This window comes from Neopelma chrysocephalum, unplaced genomic scaffold (genome assembly GCF_003984885.1).
Source record: "Neopelma chrysocephalum unplaced genomic scaffold, ASM398488v2 Primary Assembly neopelma1_97065, whole genome shotgun sequence".
Classification (NCBI taxonomy): Eukaryota; Metazoa; Chordata; class Aves; order Passeriformes; family Pipridae; genus Neopelma; species Neopelma chrysocephalum.
In genome coordinates, this window is record NW_020925707.1 from 505,862 (window position 1) to 531,392 (window position 25,531).

Below are 25,531 nucleotides of genomic sequence, written 5' to 3' on the forward strand. Positions count from 1 at the left end.
GTTGGAGGCAGCTATGTGCACTACCATCACTTAAGACCAGTGCCTTCTACAGCTATGTCGTGGTTTGAGAGCCCCAAATTCCAATTCCCTATTTCTAGCCCCCCTCCCACATCTCAACCCAGTGTGAGATGGGTTTTCCAGACACCACACAAGACTCAAAATGGGGGGAAGAGAATATATTACAAGACTGTACACATAAATAAATACTATAATACATCTCACACACAATCTTAACTATCTCTACCGTGACATACAGTATTTACAATGGATCAAATCTCTTCTCCCTTCCAAATAAAAGTCCAGGAGGGAAGAAGGAAAAGACCCTTTCCACTCTTAGAGCAGCAGTCCCTCTAAGGCAGCAGTTTTTTGTTCTCTCTTCCACGCAGCAGCTGTGGCTGGATCTCTGCCAGTACACACGAGGGGGTCTCCAAGCCCCTCGGCCCTTCGTCTCCAACGAGGGTCTTCTCTTCCATGGGCTGCGTAGCAGGGACAAGACTCGCCTCACTACGTCATATGATGGGGTGTAAGACATCCCATGAAGGTCCCTCCCTCAGGGGATTCACCCCTGAGTCAGAACATCTGGGGCAGCTTTCAGTTGAAGGCCTTTGCCTCAAGAGTTCTATCAGAACTTCCGTGCTCTGATCTCAGGCTGCTAGCTTCTCAGCAGCAGCAAGGAGGGGCCCAAGGTCACCCCCTACACACATTCCATCAGCCATCCTGGTCCAGCTTCCAGGACGCCAGAGCTTCTTAGCTCCTCTTTCAGCAGTGCTGCTGCATTTTAGGACTCCTCTCAGGTGGGAGTCCACCACCCCCTCCTCTCTATGAGAGGAGAGGTCTCCAAGGAGTTTGGGGTTCTGGTTGCAGTCCTTACCCCCAAAACTCTCTCTCTGTAGTGGCTTAGTCCTGCTCTTTGCTGCTGGCTCTCTCTTGGCTCTCTCAGACAACTCTGTGTCTTTCTGCTTAGCTGCATGCTTGTTTTGCTGCTCCTTATCTACGGCTGGCTCTCTGCCACCGCTTCTCGGTCAGTGTTCTTTGCTGCTGCTCCCTTTGCTGCTCCCGATGCAGAAGCTTCCCCCAGCTTTCAGCTACAGACACTCAGTCCAGTTTTAACACTGTTCCGAGTCCCTGCAGCCCCCCAACTGGGGGCTGGGGAGGACCTGAGCCCCCAAGGGCTCCTCGTGGCCTTACAACATGGCCACTTCTCCTTCAACAACTACAACTACTACTACATCACCTTCTCTTCCGGTCTAAGTGTGATAATGTTTATATTTTGCAGGAGCGTTCATTGGGTCAAACCTCAAGGGTCACCACCCCCTGGGGGTTTACCATTTTATAACTCTAGGGGGGAAAACTGTTTCCCCCACCACAAGCTATTAACTCCTCCCTGCGTGGAGACTGACCAAAATTTGGAAGTGACACCAACCTGAAAGGTAGTGTTCCGTGTTCTTCCCTCCACCAGTGTCCACAATAGCTCACTTCTGACCTTTACCAGCAAAGAAACCCCTATTCTGGTTCAGAGGGAGCCCATCTGTTGAAGGCAGCCCAGCTTTCAGAACAACTTGCTTGTCAAACTTGCACGGCTCTTAGTTTTGGAAACATTTTGCTTCGTGCATGTAAATGGTTTCCTGGAGGTTGTCACATATGCTTGTTTCTCATCTCTCATGCTACCTCCTCTGACCCTGCTAACTCCATCATTGCAGTGTAATCGTAAAAGGAATCTTCCCAGTTGAAATAAAAAGCAGTGTCAAGGGAGGTTTCTGGATTAACACCTTGGTGCTAACCATGGTTCACAGATCTGGAGAAGATTAAACTTGCTCCATGTGAAAAAATTTTATACGTAGCTTTAACAAAAAAATAATGTAGTTTCCAAATACAAATAATCTGAGGCAGAAGTCAGCTTTTCCCACTCCACTTTTCCTTTCACTGTGCTCAGCGCAGCTATTAACTAGCTATCATCATTGTTAAAGATTATCTTGCTGTATAATAGCTGGGATTGTTTACCACATCAAAACACAAGAATCTTCAAGAGCCTCCCAGCATGTTTCATGGACTTAACCTTGTCCCTCATTCCCCCTTCACCAGCCTCACCAGCCCCCCTTTTTATTTCTTTGAAAGAATTTGTGCAAACTCAGATTGCAGATAGTGAATAATTCAGCCCACTGGCATATGAAACCATGGCGGAGAAAGTAGTTGGTGTGATTCACAAGGGCTACAATGTGCTTATAAAGAAAGACAGATAATCCTGATAATATGCTATGATAGCCATGGCTTTTGGTAAAATATACAGCACTCAGTAGTCTCTCCAGGCTCAAAGGAGACTGTGCTTCTCAAAAATGACAGCAACATTTTTAGGCTTTTGTAGCCCTTTACGTCAAAAACCCTTGCAAGTGATTTTTTATCAGTGTGCTTGTTAAGTGAGAGAATACTTGGTTTTATTTTAGTTCTATTCTAACTACAATGAGTTCTCTGTATATCTTTCTAATGTTTCAGATTTCTATAAAGATAGCAGTTTCTTTTCCAAATAATTTCTTAAAGAAAAGTGTGAGGGATGGAGGTAGTAACACAGATGAATTTCACATCCTAAAATTATAACACTACAGGGAAAAGGTTAATTTAAGTCAAAATCTGAGCATTCCAGACCTCAGATTCTCAGTGTCATTGGACATCTGGGGAATTGGGATTATGATTCTTAGATAATGTGAGTCAGTCTTGCCCCATTGATATCAAAGGACTGATCTATAGGCATTGGTGATCTGGGTCTCTGTCCAATTTCCTTAGAGTTCCAGATAGAAATGCTGCCTGCGGATCATTACCATCCCCAAAGGTCCAGCTTGCATTCAGTCTCACACCTCAGCATGTATTACAAGAGCCTAAAAAGTATCCCAAAACTGAAGAATCCCAACATCTCTTAAAAAAACCCCTATTAATTATATTGCTTCTTGTGCATGTTCGAAAAAAAAGCCACATTCAAAGCCTCATTCAAGGGCACAGTTAAGAGTTGTCTTTTTGCTAGTGTACCACAGGCAGATAGAGTTCATGGCCAAGCTGGGGACACCACTCAGCATCAGGAAGTGAGGGTACAGGCTGGAGGAGGATGCAGGTGGGAGGATTTCATGGCAATCCTTGTTCTCTGCATCTCTGACAGCTACTTACAGCTTTCAGCAGAACACGATTCACTGAAGAACAAATAAAGAGCTGGGTCAAGTACACAGGACATCTTTGAAAGTGTGAGTTCATCCTTTTAGTGGGTGCTGGCAGTTGGCAATTGAAAATGGCAAGAGTGTATGGTACCTTCTCTACAGACTGTGACACATCACAAAAGCATGGTGATAAATGTCTTCTGGCCTTCTCAGTGTCACGAAGTATTTGCATACCTTTAGGAAATTAAGCACATAGACAGAGAATATCATTTAAATATCCATATCCTCAAAGGGAAAGGACCCCGAGTTTGGTCCTTAGTCCTGAAAACTAGAGGAACCCTCAGATGGCATATTCTGGAGTTGAGATGATCCTGAACAAAACCTGGTACTGTAAACATTAGACATATCTCTGTTCTAAATATTTTTCCCCCAAGCTACTTATTTGATTTTCTATATGGAGCATGTCCAGATGCTGTGTGTGTTTTTGAAAGCAGATTCTTGCTTTTAAATTCCATATGTGGAATGAATGTTTATTAACATATCAAATTGGGTAGGATTTTAACTAAGAGGGAAAAATAAGGCTTTGCAAGAGATGAAAACTTTTTTGGTGTGTTAATCTTCTCTGGACTCACTTCTCAGCAGGCCTCAGTAGCTGCATTGAAGAGCAGCACCACCAACAACATCCCTTTCCTTTTCCTGGTTCCACAGCGTTGACATTTCCCTGTGAATGCTATGCTTGGTCCACACCTCTAATGATTCTATGGCTGTCTCTGGGGATTTGTCCTTTCTCCTTCTCAGTCCCTGCCTTTGCATAGTTCCCATGTGCTGTGGGGAGGCTCAGGAACTTGTCTGCTTAGCAGACTTGAAATCTCGGCACCAAGCAGTCCACCTGTCACAGCCATCAATCTTTACAACTGTTTTTGCTTTATAAGGCAGTGGAATCACCACATTTACCTTATAGTTCTGTATTTACCTACAGACAAAATGATGTGATTCCATTATGTACTTCTGTGGTGTATAGGTATTATATATGTGTGTGGGAATGAATCAAGATTCCTTTTCTAGTACAAATGCCTCATATTTTATGCTCTTTTTTACCCCTATAACCAGACTCACAGGTTGTAAAGATTCTGCTTTGCTCAGATGGACTCGTGGTCAAACTGAAAAGAAAAAAAAATGTTAAAAAAAATCACACTATACTTCTTAGTAAGTTCTCTTTTCTCTTTCAACTAGCCAACATAAAAACCTTTTCTCTGGGCTTTAAAGTACTAACAAGTGTTCTGCGGTTTCTAAGAGATTCTTTTTTTTCTTTCATAGCTCCAGGGTTACCACCCTAGTAGGTGTGGAAAATCTTTGTTCACTTCATTATAAGACACTTTTGTGTACCATCTAACTGAATTCGGCCAGCAAAGAAGAGCAGATATGTCCCATGCTGAATGCTTTTTTTCCTTGTCCCTAACATCCCAGGATATTGCACACTTTCATGTTCTAATGGAGGTTTCTTTTACCAGTGACCAACATTTTCCTCTACTCTCTAACGCTTCTACAAGTTTCTGACCTGCTATAATTTCCCCACCCATGGTGCAGTTGCAGCCAGCGTTCCTGTTGAGTACTGAGGAAATTAATATGTTGCCTAGAAAAATTGCCTTCACATTTAGAAAATCTGTATGCCAGAGGATGTTAGCTTGTGTACGCTAGCATCTTGAGTGTTCTCCATTGCATCTGTGTGAGAACTGCAGTGAAAATCAGGGGGGGAAAGGGCAATTCATATAATGAATTTCACTACAGGCTTTCTTACAAACCTTTGCCCACTTGTCACCAAAGCAGCACCTTAAGCTGCCAGTGGTAGATGTAGATAAGAAGCACTCCAGACTAGTGAAAATGAATTTGTTCTTTGAAAACATTGCATATACTATTTTTGTGTGACAATGAAAAAATGTCCAAGCACATTTCAAACACACATTTACTCAGTAACGTATTGTTATTACCCAGTTCTGTATCTGGGCTATTTTGAGAAACTGAAAGCGCTGCTTCTCTTTTAAAAGTAGCCACTTCCTCTTTGACCGTCTTCCCACTCTGAACATAAAACAGGTGCATCAGCAATATTTGGCAAGTAGATAGCAAAAGAAGTTCTATCTTTAATACCCAGCATTTCATGTAGTTTGCCTTATCTCAGTCATCAGCACTGTTTCAAAGCTATCGAGTATCACAGCACTGCCTACAAGCCCAGTTTGACAAGAGTTGGCAGGGGTTATAGCTGTGGGAGGACCTGCAGGAGGAGGTACTAGATGCTTCTGTGAGACAAGAGATGCCTGTTATAATACTTCCTTCATATTTCTCATTTGTTAAAACTCAGTTTTCTTTGTTCTTTTATGACAGGTGACTGAACAGATTATTTCCAGATGCAAACAGACAACTCATCTTACATCCTGGCAAGGAAAGTAAAATGGAACATACTTCATAGAGAAAGATGAATGCAAATGTATTTGGCAGACTCATAAACAGTTGAAAACAAGGTCTTACACTGCAGAGACTCAGGGAACCTTAGCTGTACTGCCCACACTACCTGCAGTAAATGAGTTGTCTGCCACAGGATGGTATCTTCGGATGTTATAGTCCTCTGCAGATTGCTTTTAGATGTCAAGGTACCTCTGCTTTACATTGTTTTAGAGAACAGAGGCAAGTAAGGCTTGAATTTAGAAAACACAGTCTTTCAACTGTTATTGGAGAAAAAAACTCCCCTCAGTTTCAAATAGGGAGCAAGAAGGAGGAACTGTCATGTGTTGAACTTTTGAACCCCCCAGACTTCGTTGTCCTGGGGATCTGGGGTAAAGGATCATAGGTTGTTGACTTCCAGTGTCATGGGCTCCAGGCAAAACAGAATGATTTGTGATGAAGTACAAAAGTCCAGAACTGGTGCCTCCTTCCCTTAGCCTGTCACAGACTTAATGTTGACCCCTGCAATAACCATTCAATTTTCCTCTCTTTTTCCTCTTATGATGCCTTTCCGTTCCCTGTTTTTCATCAGGAGAGTAAATCATAATCGGTGTGGTGGATTGTAAATATACTATATTAATACAATATAACATACTGTAAGTACAACTAACTGCAGTTACACTGCCCTGTTGCCTTTGATACGCAAAGCAAATACATTCTGATCTGAATAAACTATACAGTTACGTTTTTCTTAAAAAAAAGAGGAAAAACCCACCAAAAATAAGTGTTATAAACAATCCCTGTCATCATCATCATACAGAGACAACCCCAGAGTAACTCCACACTCATCTTCTCCTTACCAAACTAGAGGTCCTGAACACAGGAGCTGGAGGAGACATAGCATTAATGTAATACGTTAAGAGACACCTATGAGGTTTAGGATATATAAATGCTAATTGTGATTTACTTGAGTCTGTTTGTTATCATTTGCTGCCTATTTACAGAGATAGATGCAAAAGAGATTTCCATAGACTTACTGGTCACTTTTAGGGTCCTGGTCCTATGTTGGTGGTGTCTCTCTGAAGATGTCCACACTATTCCACACTGCATTAGTCTGTGCCAGATGTTTCTCTTCATTCATAGATAATTGCTTATAATACAAGTTGTCTTGCTTCAAAAGGATGTTTACATTGTCAAAAGAAAGCTAAAAATTTTTGTTTTGGACACATGTTGGCTTACATAGCATGCATTCAAACCATCCCATTCTCTAAGTTTTCAATGCAAGATGTTGAACATTGCTTGGGTTCTTCCATAGCATTTGTGGAATAAAAAATTATGTTCCAAAGTTGACTGTGATACTGCACTTCCAAATCACACACCAATAAATAATAATCCTGAAGTAAAGCCTATGTCACTGTTTCCCACAGCATTCTCCAGAAGAAACTGGATGCTTGTGTGTTGGATGGCTGCACTACATTGGGTAAAAGAGTGGTGGTGAATGGAGTGACATCCAGCTGGCAGCCTGTTACTAGGAAGATTACCCAGGGCTCTTTGTTGCAGCCAGTCCTGTTTAATATCTTTATTGATGATTGGAATGAGAGGATCGAGTGCACCTTCAGTAAGTTTGCCGATGACACCAAGTTTGGTGGGAGTGTTGATCTGCTGAAGGATTGGAAGGCAGTGAAAAGGTATCTGGACAGGCTAGATGGGCAGAGGCTAACTGTATGAGATTCAATAAGGTGAAATGCTGGGTCTTACCCTTGTGTCACAACAACACCAGGCCGTGCTACAGGTTTGGGGCAGAATGGCTGAAAAATGGCCCAGTGGAAAAGGACCTGGGGGTGTTGGTTGACAAAATCTAAACATGAACCAGCGTGTGGCCAAGAAGGCCAAGGCCATCCTGGGTGGTATCAGCGACAATGTGACCGGCATGACCAGGGCAGTGAGTATCCCTCTGTACTTGGCACTGGTGAGACCACGTCTCAAATCCTGGGTTCATTTTTGGGCCTCTCACAGCAAGAAACACAGTGAGGTGCTGGAGCAAAAGCAAAACAGAGCTGGGGAAGTGATGGGGGGAGAGCTGTAACCCCCCTTATGCAAGACCCAGAAAGGATCACTCTGCACATAGTCACAGTGTGACACAGAATGAACCTTTATTAAACATGGACGCCAGCTTTTATAGGGAGAGCAGGAACTTTTCTGGAACAAAGGGTGGAGACTGGGAGGAGTATTCCAGGAATGGCAAATCACAGCAACAAGGGGTGGAACTGTCTAAACATGGACAAATGTGAAACTGTCTCTGGGGAGAACAGGTGAAGCAGGTAGGACAAATAAGGAGAGGGCTTACATTGAACCAACAGGAAAAAGGGTAGCAGGGGTACAGTACCAGGAATAACACATTTTTATAATAAAATATATTATACTAATAATAAAATCATTGCACAACGGAGTAAAGGCACTTTGAAACAAACACTTGCGCAGTCCTGACAGGCACATTCAGCACACCACGAAGTAAGTGCATTCTGATGTTATTTCTTCTTTTTCTTCAGATTTCTTTTCACTAATTTTTCTCCACCACTCATAAGTCTCCATTGGGACACCTCCAACAGGGAAGAGCCTGGAGCACAGGCCTGATGAGAAGTGGCTGAGGGAGCTGGGGGTGTTTACCTCGGAGAAAAGGAGACTCAGTGGGGAACCTTCTCACTCTGTACAGCTACCTGGAAGGAGGTTGTAGCCTTGTGGGACTCAGCCTCTGCTCCCAAGTAAACAAGTGATAGGACAAGAGGAAATGGTCTCTAGTTGAGTCAGGTTTGGATATTAGAAAAAATTTCCTTACCAAAACGGTGGTCAAACCCTGCCACAGGCTGCCCAGGGAAGGGGATGAGTCACCCTGAAACTGAGTCATGCCCTGAACCTCTTCCAAAAGGTGTGTAAATGTAGTGCTTAAGGACATGGTTTGGTGGTGGGCTTGACAGTGCTCAATGACCTTAGAGGTCTTTTCCAACTTGAATTATTCTATGATTCTGTGATTCTATGACGTTGCTAAGAAGTTTGTCATAAGCAACAGGTTGGTGGGTACAACTCTGCTGCAGACTGTGAATACTTCATTGCAACCAGATCTGCCCTCCTTGTAAAGCCATTTAAACGCAGTCTGGAAAGGCATACCTGGCTCTGATGTATTGTCTTGCTTCCCACTTAATTTGCTTTAAGCAAGCTCATAATGAGTATCATGTAAATCCCATAACAATCACAAGGCAACATGTTTGAGGTCATTTTGAGCTTTGGTGAGGAGCTGTGGCCCCTTCCAGCCCAGCCAAGCCTTTGACATCTCTTAAAACTGCTCTCTTAGGCTTCCCAGGGAAGTGATGGAGTTAGCATCCCCAGAGTGATTTAAAAGATATGTAGACATGGTGTTTAGGGACAGGGGTTAGTAATGGCTGGGTAGTGCTGGGTTAGGGATTGGACTTGATGATCTTAAAGGTCTTTTCCAACCTGAATGGACCTATGGTTCTCTAATTCATATTTTTCCAAGGAAGTAGGTAATCCTATTGCATTTCAGACTATGGATACCTTCAGTACGGTGGCCTATCCAAGCATGTTGGATTTCCCATTGTATTTGATTCAATTATATGGACAACATTTCTGCTCCTCTAAGTGCATCAAGAGATTACTGATTATTATTCTTTTAAAGTATATGGGAAAATGACATTGTACAAATGAAATATGTAGGATTAAATAAGAATTATACAGGACTGATTTCCACTCCCGCATTTATTGATTTTCCCTCTTCAGCCTCGAGAAAGGGAATTATTTTTAGTTAGAAACAGCTCCTAGAAGATCACTGTGGCAAGTAAATGTGGTAACTGTCCCGGTGTTGCCAGCACTAATGAATTTTTTTTATTTTAAATGAAATATTTTCCAAATTTTAGATCTTTTTATGTTAAGGGCACTGAATTCAAAATATCATGTGGTGACAGCAATTCTGTTTTATTACAAACTTGGTTGTAATTTTTGTTTGCAAATTGTTTAGGATCAAATGTTTGGATAAAAAACCCTTAAAAATGTAAAGCTCAAAAAATTAACCCAAAAAAAAGATCATTAGAAATCTGCATATTTTGTGGAAATAGTTAACAAACCATATAAATATGCTGGTGATATCCTTTAGAATCCCAAGAGTATAGGTGGGAGAGTGCTAATACACGTGTCTGCCCCCCAGGAAAATTTTCATGAGAAACCGACACCTGAAGAATGAAAGTAAGCCAAAGGGGATACATAAATGATGCTGTTTTTACTCAATATGGGTCAGCAGTAAATTGGCATGGTGCAGGTATTATACATTAGTGTACTACAGTGCTCTTTCTTTTCATAATGTTAATAATATTTAATTTTGTAACATCAATTGTAATATTAATTGAATCTAATTACTACCTGTTTGCCTTTTTAGCCTTAACTCTCTTTTTTGTCAACCTACACCTTCAAATAGGTCCTACATATGGGTTAGTGTCCACACCATGCTGGAAAATAGAATCATTACATATCTTTATCCAGTTCAGAGACACATTTGTGAGAACATGAACCCTGAGGGGGTATTTGCTTAGCTCTTGTTTTGCCTTTTTAAAATCCTAACTGTTTAAATAAGTGGCATTTTCCTAACGTGGCTGCTTTCTCATCTATTTCATCTTTATATGGCTCTTTTTCCCCCTAGCTTTGATTTGTACATGTGGAATATTTATCAGATAACACCCAGTGGATATTTTGCTGTCTTTATTCATGACAATGATTTTGTAAGCTGCAGAGCTGATAAACACTTACATGTGCCTTATTTCCTTTTCTGCATAAAGATTCTATTGAGACATCAGCACATCTGGGGAAAACGTTTTTTAATATCATAGTTGTTGTTATTCATTTTAAATTCAAAACCATAATATTTGATGTCTGCATCTTTAAAAAATGCAAAATGATGTCTTGTTGGCAATAATGAATATGAGTCTAACAGAGAAGAAGAAAGGGAATCTGCCTTAATGTTCCTTTGTTATAAAATTCTTATCTGATAAAAGGACTTTGAAAATATTAAAACTTGACTCTTTATCTGTTAGTGTTATGAAAGATAGAGCTCTTGCTAAACTAGTGTTCTTTATATGTCTCCACAGTTATGATGCCTTACACAGCAGTTTTTCCTTCAAAATAAATCCTTGGGACAGAAGATAAAACAAATACCATGCTCTAGTGACTGGCATATACCAACCAGAGGCATATTCACATGAGAAAACTGCTTGACAAATATTTCATCTATCTGAGACATTTTCCAGCTGAGTTGCCTTGCTATTCTGTTCCCACCGCATTCTCTGCATTGCAGAGTGGAAGAGCAAAGACATTTAACTTCTGCACTGGATTGGGAACTTCAGATGTTAAAGACCAGGTCAATATTATGTTTTTTTTCAGTTAGCACTGAATAATGGAAACAAACTTAATATCAGTTCTTTTCTTCTGTATAAAAGAAGTGAATCTGGGAGGAGTTAGCTATATGATTTAAAGCCCCCTTAACACAGTAGCTAAAAATTCTCATGAACTAAGGCTATTTATATATTTATTATAAAATTATGAAAAGCTTACAACACTAACTTTCTTGTCAGAAACATGTGAATCTAGCTGTCTAAATATAGAAAAGTACAACTGATAGAATATAAAGAAATCATTGAGAAAAATCTTGGATTCTAAATAAAGAGAAAAGTGTTTTTAGGGAGGTCAATTTATTGGAAATCATTGTTTCAATTAGCTGAGCAGGTAATTTTTTTTAACATAAATTTATAACAAAAGTTCTAGTGTAGCGTCAGCCATAAGGGCTGTATGTCCGTATGGTATTATGAAAAACAACAGCAAAAAAGCTGTTAGATTTTATAAGAACACTAAAAATAAATTACTTATTTCAATAACAAAATTTTATAGCTCATTGAATGGTTCACTCTTCAGAGCAAAAACTAAAACACAAAGTAGGAAAAATAATTTCATTATACCTCATGGACTTAGAAAAATTAGTAAGGCACCAGTCTCAGAAATAAAGAAGGAAAATGGTGGAAAGTTGTACAGCTTGTTCCTGATCCTTCACATAGAAAACAAGGCTAAAACTCCTAGCTACAATTAAGCAGTATATATGACCTTTCAGAAGTCAATCATCTCATGTGCCTGTGGAGCTACTTGTGTTCAGCCATGAAGTAATGAAACAATTGTGCAGCATGCATTTGATAAATTTCAATAGAAATTTGCCTGAAAAATCATTACTTGCTTGCAGAGTAGGAAAAAAAAGACTAAATTTGTTGTACTAATTATTTATTGCAAACTTTTCACTCAGCTGTGGCTATGAGTAAGGTGGGAAATGAGTCAAAAGGCGCCATATAAAGGAAAAGCTTCAATGATCAGATTCTGTCTTCCTACCCTTAACACACTGCCTACACCTACTTGGATACCGCAGGCAAAAGTGAGGCTGATTTCAGAACAATGCATGCTATACCAGTGTTACAAAGACTCATCACATGGTTTTGGCATTGTCCAAAACTCTGACTCTGGGTAATGCCAACACTGTGCAGCATTTCAGGATCATTTGGAGCACAACCATGTTCATTGGAGCAGGCATCATCTACAGAACCTAAAAGTGCACCTGCTGGAGGGAGTCCAGAGGAGGCCATGAAGATGCTCAGAGGACTGGAGCACCTTTGCCATGAGGAAAGGCTGACAGAGTTGGGGTTGTTCAGCCTGGAGAAGGCAAAACTTTGGACCACCTTTCAGTTCTAGTACCTAAAGGGGCAACAAGAGAGCTGGAGAGGGACTTTTGAGAAGGGCATGCAGTGATATAGCAAGGGGTAATGGCTTCGAGCTGACAGGCGACGGGTGTAGGTTGGATATTAGGAAGAAATTCTTAACTGTGTGGTGGTGAGGCACTGGCACTGGTTGCTCAGAGAATCTGTTGATGCCCCATCCCTAGAAGTGTTCAAGGTCAAGTTGGATGGGCCATTGAGCAATCTGGTCTAGAGGAAAATGTCCCTGTCCATGGCAGCACAGTTGGAACAAGGAGATTTAAGGTCCCTTCCAACAACATCACCCTTCTGTGATTCTGCGATTCTATGTGGTAAGTTGTCAGTAGTTCTTTGCTACAATAGATCGTAGACATCAGTTTCCAGTGCAGCCTTCTCTTTGGTCTTCTAAGGACAAATAGTCAATTCAAGACTGATGGATATTCACAATACTCAACCTGAATAAAACTTGGTGTTGTTTTTTTTGTTTGTTTGTGGGGTTTTTGTTTTTGTTTGTTTGTTTGCCTTTTTCATTCTAGGCAGATGAAGCAAATTTAGTTTAAAGTTGTACAGTAACACATGTAACACCGGTATTTCAGGGCAAGCAGCAGCAGTTGTTTCTAAGTTTTAACTGGTTGTTTTAGAGGTCTGGACTACAATATTCCTACTTATTTGGGAATCTGAAAATAAATGGAGTAAAAGACATCTAAGGACACTATTTTTTATGTTTTCTTGTATCGCCATCATAGGAAAAATAAAATTAGCAAGAAAAAATTACTTTTTTTAATATAGACTATCTCTGTGAACATCTAATGCAAGAGTCTTAATTTTTTTGCTCCCAAACCCCTGTTAGATTCATAAATAAATACTTAATTTGTAATAGTGCTGGTCACCAGTGTACCAGTCAGTGTCCCACAAGAAAATAGCTTTATAAACAGTGCATCTAGCTGAAGTTTTTTCTAACTGACTTCCTCTGGTTGAGCTCACTTGGAGTTTTACATGAACTTTGCTTCTGAAAATAAGACTACTTATTTTGGTGCCAAAATTAGGGAAACTTTTCCCACAGTTACATTTGTACCTGTAGGAGGTCCATTCATTCCCCTTGGAGAGAAGAAAGTTAATGGTAAAAAACAATTTTAAAAAGTCAAACCCTTCATTAACAAAGCCAGAAATTTTCAACGGAAAAACAGATCGAGGTAAGGATCATGATTTTTCATCAGACCTCAGTCTAGGCAAAATTCTGAGCTTCTGATTGTTAATCTTTTGCTAAAACCTGTCAGTATCTCCTTAATTAAATTGAGCTTTTCTTTGGTAAAACTTTTCATGTCAGAATTATACAGTTAAAATTCTGACATTCAAACTACTTGGTGAGTACTAATGAGGTGCCTTAGTTTGTTTTAATGAGGTATAATGCATAGCTTCATTGATACACGAGAAGAGAAACAGGAAGATTTTTGAAACAGGTTTTTGCTCTGTAATCCAAGCAAAACATACAGACTCTGCTACTCACCATTAATAGGATGACATAAAGAGTTGGCAGCTGAATATCCTAATCTCATGTGGCTACATTTGAAACATGGAAAATCATTGTTATCTCATATAGATCCTTACAATGCACCGTATGTATTTAGTGAATGAGCATCAAACTGACCCTGTGGGTGTATGCTGCACATCCTGCCAGTCCATTGATTTTGGGGCTACGTTGAAAACAAAAGGCTGGCTTTGAGAAAGGGCCATGAACTCACATTTAAGGGTATAATTTTGCACAAGTCAGAATAGAGGAGAGACAAAACTGTCCTCCAGACAATAGCCTTCAGTATGGGGAATGCTAATTATAATGTTGAAGAGCCACAGGGTCACGCTCTTTCCACTATTCTGTAATTATACACCAGGAAGCACAGCACACAAGAGGTTAACTTCTTTGGTTTGCTTTTTATTATGCTTGGGAATTTCATGCATATGCAAGATATAATTCCATAAGAATTATATTGTTAGTTATCATTAATGGCTGCTTGTTATGAAGTGCAATATTCCTACCTTTTAAAATTCAGCAGGATTCTAGACAGGCCTTTCCGCTGTTAGGAACTTGGCCAATAAATTACTCAATAGGGTGCATAGAGTGGCTGCAGCAATATAATAGCATCACCCTTGGAAACTGTGGAACAGTATTGGTAACCACAGGAGCAAAGGGGCACTTCTTCACAAGGATGTCTTTCACTGGCGCAGACGGTCAACCAGAGGGCAAAACAAAATGTTTCAGGCTAGATATAGATTTCAAATGGGGCAGATATTTGGCAGACAGGAATCATACACAAAAAGCTGACTTTGAAAAAATGTCATGCAAAAAGAAAAGAAAGATCCTCTGTTACCACAGGAATCTGAATATATTATACAGAGCTTTATTAGCTGGCTTAGAGCAGGAGAAAGAAGTCTGACAGAATCAAACTGCAGCCTTTGGGAACAGAAGGATGTCGCTTCTGTGCTGGCTTCTTCTCACTGACCATTTAATTTCTGCTGACTGCATTTCTGGCAGGATTTCCTAGATAGAGAAGAACTTCCTCAATAGCTGGTAATATCAGATCTCATTGCAATTCAACCTGAGACATTTTAGGTGACTGTGTATCAGAGGTCACTGAAATTCACCGTACTGTTTATATGGCTCATTCTATACACTCCATCTATCTGCAAGGTCACATGAGAAAAATAAATATTTATTTGTTGTTGGGGCCAGTTCTGTACAGGAAGTGAAGAGTGTGAGTTTGCTTGGGCACCCCTATTTCTTGGTGAGCCCATCTGTGCACTGTGAATTTTCTATAAAGGCAAACCAAGACTCTTGCAGGGAGGAAAGCATTCTCTCTTTCACGGATGTATTCTGGAATAGCTTTTCTCACAAGATGTTCTTCTGTTGTAAATATCCCTCCTTTAAGATGTAAAAACATGTTTACCACTATCATATTAAAACAAAGTCTCATCTAAGGTGAGTGCCCCAGGACAGTTTCTCCTCACAATAAGTGCATAAAGCAGGGGGACACAAAGGCTCACAGCTGGGTGCTTTTAACTTTCTGGCTTAATGGATACCTAACTCTTTGCAGCTGGGGTGATAAGGCATGAGGACTGTCTTCAGAGTGAGTCCAGGGCATGGCTTGAATTAGTGTTTCTGGATCTTAAAGGCTGTCTCCACTAGCATTGCTATAAAATCCATTGCCTGTGTATTATCACTTATGTACATTTTCAAAGATGTCTGACAGTGTCTCAGCTACCAGTTCAATATATATCTGCATAACAGCAGAAGCAGTCCTGAATAACCTGTACATACCCTTCATGTGCTCCACAGAGTCACTTATAGATGTGTGCCCATGTAATATTTATATCCTTAATATACCTCTTTATAGTCAAGGGCAACTTTCATGCAGTTAAAAGTAAAATTGCTGCTATCAAGAAGTGCAGTCACTCCTTAAAAATTGAGAAGATTACCTCTGAAAAGCCTTTTCAAAAACTCTACTCTGTTATTAACACCCTAAGAAAAGATCTCAAGAAAAATGAGATAATTTTCTAAACATAAAGGACGATATAAAAAGATGTTGTTTGTGGAAGTTTTACACTAAACCAGGTTCTCTATTATTAAGCAACAGCTCATGTTGCATGCTAGAAACTCTACATGCTTTTGTGGCAGTTCTACATATTAATTGTCCAATTTTATCAAAGTTGGTAATAATTTACTTATTACAAGCATTGAGTTCTGAATAATATTTTCCTTCCCATTAAGTTTCTTTCCCAGGATTTTTTGACAGTTACATCCTCTAATCATTAATGTTACTTCTCTTCCCAGACTGAACTGAATATTCACATGAAAGATCAAATCACTGTTATTTTGTCTTGTCACGATTTTTTCATCTAGATTGTTAACCCATCAATTTTACCACATTTTACAGTAGTTGCTACATTTATAGCATACATGCTAGTCCAATTCATTATACAGACTAACATTTTGGAGGAGATTTTGAAAGAGAACCTCTTTATGAACTCACACATATTAATGTGAATCTGTCTCCCATTTCTTTTGCTTTAATGCTTCCTGATATCCCGGGAGTATTTCCTTACATTCCAATTAAAATTTTTCTGTTTTTTATTTTTCAGTCATAAAAGGGCTTTGGGAAGTCTTACTGCAACTAGTGTGAGATTTAAGGATCACAGAGGAAGAGACCATGATCTTACAACTGAAGTCAGAAATTCACAAGATGGGAAAAGGTAGACTCTGTTCTTGATGGGCTTTTTCTATGGACCTCACACCCATTAACAAAGAGACTCATGAAAATAACAGGATGGCTTTAATAGTCCTTTTAGAATGTAAAAACTTTTTTTTCTTCCTTTTTTTTTCTTCCTTTTTTTTTCACTGGGTAGGTGGAGAAACTAAGGTATACAGATTTTATAGAATTTGTCTGATGACTTGACAAATGTTCATAAAGCAGTACTGTTTCTTTTATATCTTTTCTACAAAAGCACCTCATTACCAAAAAGCCCCATATGACCTTGGGATAAACCCATCAGACCTAGTCCATCTTATACTACCACAGCAGAAATTCTATGAAACCTGTGGTTATTACTTGTACCATGTTGGCATCTGGAAGTATTAAGATCACTAGAAACAACAAGAGGCCAAGAAAATGTTAAGGATCTAAACATACGGGAGAGAAAAAGGAGAGAAAAACCTTTTAAAGATAGGAAGCAGAGTCAGTGAGAAATAAAATTAATTCCCAAGAGAACACAAGGAATTTCTGGCAAAGTTGAGAATTCAACCTAGATGTCCTCTTTTCAGGTTCGCTCTGTTGCTCTTTTCAAACAAAAGAACAAATAAGCCTAAATCCCTTGATTTTTCATATCCATCTATCTTATGTATAAAGCCAACCTAGGATGTGTTTCAGATAAGGTTGTACAATTAAATCAGCTGGTATAATAAATTGAGCTATGCTCATCTGTAGCATGAACATGAAGACTTAAAGTCAGCTATAAATGAGATGGGATGGAGTTGGGAAAAAATTGCCACAAAATGAGGGGTTAATAGTACATCTGAACAAAAAAATAGCAAGAAATCAATTTAACAGTGATTTGATCTACATGTAAATATTCAATTCTGCCTCTGAGGAAAAGCAAGAAACAATCTGAATGAAAAGACTTTTTTTTTCAGAAATCCATTGATGATAATTAGTAAATTGTTGCCACCTCCAGTAAAATATGATGATGATCTTGCAGATCTCTGCCATGAAATGTTATTAGAACAGCTCTCCTGTGGAGAGAGGAGGAGAGAGTCGGGATTGTTGAGCCTGGAGAAAAGAAGGCTGCAGGAAGAACTTAGAACCCTTTCAAGTGCCTAAAGTAGCTACACGAGAGCTTGAGAGGGATGCTTGACAAAGGTATGCAGTGACATGATCAGGGGAATGGCTTCAAAATGAAAAAGGATAGATTTATGTCAAATATTAGGAAGAAATTCTTTACTGTGTGGGTGGTGAGACACTGGAATAGGCTGCCCAGAGAAGTTGTGGGTGCCTCATCCCCGGAACTGTTAAAGGTCAAGCTGAATGGGGCCTTAAGCAACCTGGTCTAGTGGAAGGTGTCTCTGCCCATGGAAGGGGGGTGAGAATTAAATGAACTTTCAGGTCCCTTCTATCCCAAACCATTCTGTGATAAAATGATAGATCTAAATTCTTGCCAAAAGAGGAAGATACTTCTGTCTGAGCCATACAAAGGTGCAAAAGAAGTTGTTCACCTGTAAAAGATCCTCATTCAGAAAGATATAATTTACATTAACAAACTGTAACTTGTACATGTGTGCTTATTGACGTGTTCCAACTAATTGGTCATTTGTCTTAGCAAAATGCTGTTTAGTTCAGATACTACTATGGAAACAACTTTGAAGTTATTTAGAAAAGACTGATGTTCTTGTTCAGCATCTGTGCACCTTTTCTCATGGCTATTCCTCAGGAAAGCTAACAGGCTGGCCTGAAGCATAACTGAATAAACCCCGAGGAAGAATTTTATGATTTACAGAGGAGATGCTGGTTGCAAAAGCCTAACTTTGGTCTGTGGTTGTGAGAGCAGTTAGACTGGCAGATGTTTGATGCTTCTGAGTACTCCGGTTTCTCCCTCTACCCTTAGAAGCCACTCACAAAGGCGGTGCTGGAAGTGGTGATGGAAGGTTGGTTGCTTCCATGTGCCCAATCTGAGAGCAACGTGTTTCTACGGGGTCATTTCTGACTATGGGCAGGGAGCTGGTAAGCTCAGAGCAGTCCTTGCTGTGGAGATTGTCAGCCCCCAGCAGGCTACTGCAAGCCTTTGGTGCATTGCCTAATGCCACATTACTGTGATAAGCCATATTTTCTTGACCACTTATTAAATAAACAAGAGATATTCCAGTGCTGCTATGGAACAGGATCCCCTCCCCATCTCAGGTGCAAGTATTGCTGTCATAAACTGCAAGGATTTAGGGTAGCTGCTGGTGTCTGCAGTGCCAGCCAGTGCCGAGCATGGCAGTGCCACCAGACAGCTCCTTGAAAATCTGACTAACCAGCTACATGGCCCAAAGACTTTGTCTCTGTTTTTGCACAGCTCCCCAGATCAGATATCAGGACACCCATAGCTGATAAGGCGGACAACATCCAAGTCTTAATCTTATTCTGATGCTAAAACAACAGGGAGATCTTGTTTTAGTAATTACTGTAACTTACAGAATTTGCAATGCTGCCATTTGCTCATCTACAAGCCAGCATTTTTCTTCCCTTCTCCATGGGAGGTGAAAAGACCTGTGACAGCCCTCCAAAATGCAGTCTCTAAACATACTCTACTCTAAACAGAGCAGGATCTGTTAATGGGACAAGAGCTGTACCCCCACCCACTGTAGATTTGCATGCAGCTTAGTCTACAACAGCTGGAATGGCTTCCCCCATAGATGCATTATTCCCCCACAGGTGCAGTTCATTCCCCCATAGGTGCACTAACAAGGTACTCCCAGTTCCCTCTCAACCACCTGCACCTTCTGCGTGACAGTTTTATGCAGTCCAGGGACTACCCCTATGTTTGATTTCTCAGCAGTTGCGGAATTTTGAATATTTGAGTTTGTCATGTAAAGAAAAAAAATTTAAGAGAAAGATTTTCTTCTGAGTTATTCTACTCCAGCCCCTGGTGAGAACTCAGTTTCTTGCATCTCTCACTTCTGAGCTTCACTCCTATAGTCATAGTATACATGTTCAGCAGTCCCCAAGCGACAGCTTCAAAAATGTGAGTTCCTGGGTCTGGTGTTGCCTTTGAGGCACACATAACCTTTGCAACATTTCCTTCCTTGTCAGCCACAAGCAGGATGCTTGCAAGTCCAACCCAGAGCTGGGGTTTAACTCACTGAGGCTGGTGCTCAGTATTTCATGTTGATGCAGAAGTAGTGTTTTGGGGTTCTGATAGGTTGACACAAACAAATTAGTGCCTTCTGCAGACTCTGCCAACCCTGCAGGTTGTGTTAATGATCAGACAGCAATGGCAGACAGTGCCAGTTGTCTGCTTTTCTGAGATGAAAATTAAAAAAGCCCACAGCATTAGACCAAGAGGAAAATTGGAAATTAATTTGTACACAGGATTTCTGTGAATTAAGAAACTTTGTTGACGTCATATTGAGATAAGAAAGCAATTGTTATTAGAATAAGTTTACTTTACAGAGCTATTTGTGCAGAGTGTATAGCCTTTTCTACTCACATTGCCTCACTCAAGTCACACATTTAGCTTATGAAATGTGAACTCTGAAAGCCCAAACCTGTTAAAAACATGTCCCATTGCCAAATAAAGCAAAAAATCTTTCCATTCTGGAACGAGCATCTTTCTGTGATCAACTAAATCTGTTCTCTGATGAAAATAAATGTAGAATTCAGATCAATGAAGCGTGTGTGTGAAAGGGAATGTGTGTGGGTGACTGGAAGTGAGAAGAGGAAGGAGCTGGATATCCTTCAGTTTCCATATCTGCATATTTGCATTATAGCTAATAAAAAAATATAATAGCTTGTAGTAGAAATGGAAAGCTGTAACTGCACAGTCTGCAGTGAGCTTGAATCATACAAACAAAATGGAACATCCTGTAGATTTTCTACAGATCTGCTCTATGCACATTTTCAAATAACCTTTAGCAAAGGCAATGAATTGCTCTTGCTGTTGTTAGAACCTCAGTGTGCTGTACTAACATTATGCTAAAGAAAAGTATCATAAAGAAGTTAAGATTACAGAAACTTCAGTAAAAAGACCTAGTTGTTATCCTGTATGATTTTACCAGGATTTTTTTTTCATTGATTTTTAAGGAGAAGAAGGCATGGGGTAATAGCGACTAATTCACACTGAAAAACCAAAAAGTTGTGTGGTTTGCTGCTTCTGTGATCTCTTTTCCCCACCCTCTGAGTTCTACCATATTTTGGCAAAGATTCGGCTCCTATATGAGATAGCTAACTAGGTTCAGTAGTAGATAGATGATTAAGTAAGGCGAGAGGACAAAATAGCAGAGACACTAACTTCCCGCAGAGTTCCATTACTGAACTGCTCCCAGGAACTCCATTAGCCTGGGAAGAAAAGAGCAAAAAAGTAATGACAGAGACAGGCTGCTAAATGCTCAGTACATAGGGCAGCCACTAAGTACTACCTGCAAGGGTGTCCAAGTGTCTCATTACTACATTATGTTCTACCCATGTACTTTCTTTTTGCTAATTCTTGGGTATATTGGGAGAAATTTGTTCTGGGTGTAGTTCAGGGAGTGATTAATTTTGTTTCAGATCATGTCATGCTCACTCCAGCTCCATCTAGCTGAGATACATGTTGGCATCCTGCTAGGGAATTGTTAGAGGCTTAAGTAAGCACAAATGTAGATTGTGCTTATCATGTTCTTGTCATGAACTCACTGACCTGGTCCAAGCAGATGTATATCCGAAGTACACAATGTTAAACTGCTTTAATGGCCTGTACAGAAAAATAAATGGTTTTTTCTGTCATTTTTCTTCTCCTGGGGCAGAGGGGAGATTGATATCCCATTCACCTGAGACTATTAAAATATGACGCGCAATCCCAATAGAGTCCTTTATTCATCCTCTTCTTGTTTAAGCAGCCATTGGTTTCCAGGACCTCATCTGAGGAAGGATGAGGAAAGCTGCAGAGGCTATGATACTCTGTGCAAACAGGTGAGACATTTATCTTCTAGATCATACTTGTGCTCAGGCTTTCCAGGTGTCATGGTTTAAGCCCAGATGGAAATTAAGCACCACACAGCCACTCGCTCAGTCCCCGCTTTGTCCCCCCACCAACCTGGTGGAATGGGGAGGAGAATTGAGATAAAACTTGTATGCTGAGATAAGAACAGTTTAATAATTGAAAATAAAGTAAAATACAGTAATAATAGTAAATAATAATAATTAAAAGGAAACACACAAGCAACGCACAGTGCAATTGCTCACCACCCACTGATTGATGAAAGCCCTGAACCCAGATTGACCCCCCTTCTTGGGAACTGCTGCAAGTTTAAATACTGGGCATGACATTCTATGGTGTGAAATATCCCTTTGGACAGGCTGGGTCACCTGTCCCAGCTGCGCTCCCTCCCACTGGTTGAGTATGAGACAAGAAAGGAAAAAAAATCCTTGACTTGGAACAAGCACCACTTCGCAAAAATCAAACCTTCAGTGGGTTATCAACACCATTCTCATTCCGAATCCAAAACATAGCACTGCAACAACAACAACTGAGACAAAAATCAGGATACCAGAGTTTGCTCTGGACTTCACACAACTTTCCCATAGACTTTGCAAGGTTGATAGCAACAGTTTTGAAACTTGTGTTTCATGCCTAACTGTGAGTGGGAATGGTGGTGGCAGGCCCGCTTCAAACCTCGTCTTTCCCTCTACAGAAGCAGCTACAATGCTGTCAGTACGTGTGCCTATATAATATACCTCTCCTTAAGTAGTTATGGCTTTCCTCTCTGCTGTCCAACCTATTGTTGTTCTTTTTCCTGGGAACATATTTCATCTTCCCACACCCATGCTGGCAATATTAGTAACCCTGAAGGGGACATTGCCTTTTATATTTCAGAAGCTTTCACATCGTGCAGATATTTAAGAGTCCTGAAAGTATTAAAGTTATATATAAAGGAAATTCTGGTAACATTATTAATGCCTGTCATTTTAAAGATAAAAGCATTTCCTGAGTCTCCTTGTGATCTGATGGATTTACTGGCATATAAAATTAGTACCTTTCAGTCTTTGAAACCAAGTTACATCTTAGTGACCTGATTCTCCCCAGATCAACAGACAGCCATATGCAGGTGTGAATGCTTTACAGGGACCTGATTCTGCCTCGATGGGACTCGGTACTCCCTGCACATATGTGAAGAAGAAAAAAAGACTCTTGAGGTCAATTCCTGCATTTTCAGTGTGATATAGGGAAGATGCAAATCACCACTCTCTAACCTGTTGTAATACAACTTGTATTACAAATGATGTGGTATTGTGCCAATGCTTTTTTTTTCATCATGGGATGTGTATTGTAAGCATGAAGTATATGTGAATGTCCTTGTCTAATTATGGGTGAGATACTCAGTATCACTAAAAGTATTACCACAAGGAAACAATTATTAATACACAGTATGATACTACATTGCTATGATTCTTTTAGTTTTGAACCTCTATTTTCAGTGGCTTTCATAGTAAAATTACCTTGCAGGGTAAAAATCTGACATTTGTTCTTCTCAAACCAGATCAAATAAAGAGCTGAGTAAAACACAGTCATTTCAGGAAGGAAATAGTATGCCCCTGTACTAAGTAAATGTATTTTTTCTTTCTTTCCTTTTTTTTTTTTTTCCATTACAGACTCTCAAAAAGTTTGAATGTAAAGCTCTAAACTTGGCATCTACACAATTTTCAATGAAGATCACATGCTTTTGGAAGTTTGGAAAAAATGGTTAAGCAGCTCATTACATGCACGGCATATATTATTTTTCCATGCTGCTTCATCCAGCTCAATCCTATGGGACACAGAGATTGCCTGAGAAATGGGCAATGCTGTTGATTCCCAATCAAAACACTGTGAGCAGAGAACTTCTAAGCCCCCAGGGACATGGACACTGAAACTTCACATCCCTCCCACCTTTACGATGGCTGTACAGCTTTAAGTCTGTCTTCCATGTGAAAGCTCGGGCTTCTCTTCATCTGAAGTCACAGAAACATGCTTAGGCTGCCTTTAATAATCCAGAGTATGGCCTTAACTCAGCACTTCCCAAGCTATTTTCTCTAGCTCTTTCTTTCCTCATGAACTCTGTCCCTCTCTTTAATTAGCTCAGGCCAAACCCACAATGTGTTGGTGATCCTGCTTCCAGCTTGAGAGCCAGCTAATGTCCTCCCCTTGCTGCTGTCCTGAGCCAATTTTGCAGCCCTCTGCACTTCCACTGTAGTGAGGACATGCCTTACATTTGGGAATAGCTGCTATAATTAAACCATTTAAAACTCTGGAGTCTAAGAGGTTTGATTCATGGAGAAAAGCCATAAACTAAATATAGCCATGCAAAACAATGAATAAATTAGGATTATTAGTTTTGCAGGAATAAATAGCATGCATGTTCACCAGAATGAAGAAAATTATTAAACATATATGTGGAGCAAAAAGCAAGGAGGTGAAACGAAACTGGGAGAATCCCCCGACTGTACTCCACAATCTTTTCTTTGAGATGACCCCAGTCAAGAAACCTTAATCCATTCCTTCCTTTGAGCACTGGCCCCCACCTTCCTTCTCCCATATTTTTCTACATTTCTTATGCCTCCAGCTCACTTTCTTCTTGCTCCTCACCCCTCCTTTTCCTCCACAAGCTGCCTTTGGCTCAGCCAAGGTGAGGACGTTCCAGCTGGATGGTACAGACAGGGGCTGGGGAGCCACATGTGCCTGCCTACTCCATGTGATGCTGGAGTGTCTCTTCAGGCTCTCTCATGAGCTGGCAGCTGTTCTGGTGCTGGCTTCTTGATGGTCATTATGGGTTGACAAATCCACAGTGCTCTGTTGATAGATCTAAAATGCTGGAGATTTCTTGAGGCAGGTGTTGTGAGGCCTAATTTTGCCAGCATTTAAATGACAATTCGGTTTTTTCTTTTTTTTTTTTTTTCAGGAGCACTAAATTGTGTTGTTTTAAAACAGGAAGTCTATGTTAAAAAGCTGTGTAAAACCATTATGCTGTAGCCAACACTCCAGGCTTTTCTAATTAGGTCATTTGGAAAAAAGATGACCTTTTAGTTTCTGTGCTGTTTTTCTAGGGTCACATGTTTCTAATTATCATTTGTATTTCACTTTGCTAAAGCTGTTGACAAGCTGTGACTCTGTGTGTGTGTGAGTCTGTGCGTGTCTTTGTTTTGGTTTGTGTGAGAGAGAAAAAGAGGGCAAAAAAGAGAAATGATACACGTGCTGTAAAGGGTTGCTGTCTGTAAGTGTTCAGCAGCATAAGAGGACAGAAACAACATAAGCACTGATTTTAAACTAGTTCAGTTGACAGTGGCTGGATTTATGGGATGAAAAAACGCAAAGGGGTTTTCCAGTATTTCTGTCCTCTTCAGCCAGCTTCCTTTCAACTTGTCCAAAGCCCAAAGTCCCTTCACGAATGTTTGTGCTCACTTGGCATGTAAAACAGACCACAAGGAAAGACTGAGTGGCTCTTTGCCTTCCTTACAACTGCCAGCCTTACAACTGCCAAATAAATAAAATAAAATTTTTTTCAAGAGATATTTTGAGTATAAAAAAATCTGCCCTCACAAGCAGAGAGAGATTATAATTGCCTGATTCATACTAGGTCTTACACTCAGCCCTGATAATGAACACAACTGTAGACCAACCTGCACTTGCAGAACAATAAAGAGGTATAAGAAAGGGCCTTGACCTCCATGTGCTTTGGTCCTTTCATGTCTAAAAGCACAGAGACACACAGCAGCTATGCAGTTATGGGCAATAGGTGGCAAGGGCAGCATGTGAGGTCCTGGGCACTGAGCCTGAACGGACACGAAACTCCAGGCTAGCAGTTCCTAGGTTCAGATGGCAATGGAACAAGATAGGTGCTCTGCTTGAGGAAGTATAGAGAGCCTCTCTGGAGTAACATAGCTATGGCCACAACTTTCTACCTCT

At 40.3% G+C, this 25,531-nt stretch overlaps 1 long non-coding RNA gene across 1 annotated transcript; it reads right to left on the reverse strand.

Moving 5' to 3' along the window:
* Positions 1-3,012: 3,012 nt before the first annotated feature.
* Positions 3,013-4,328, reverse strand: LOC113961165. The gene is made up of 3 exons (XR_003532224.1): positions 4,257-4,328; positions 3,292-3,374; positions 3,013-3,176 (listed from the first exon to the last, which is right to left on the reverse strand). It is a non-coding gene; the product is annotated as an uncharacterized LOC113961165 (long non-coding RNA).
* Between the last annotated feature and the right edge of the window lie 21,203 nt (positions 4,329-25,531).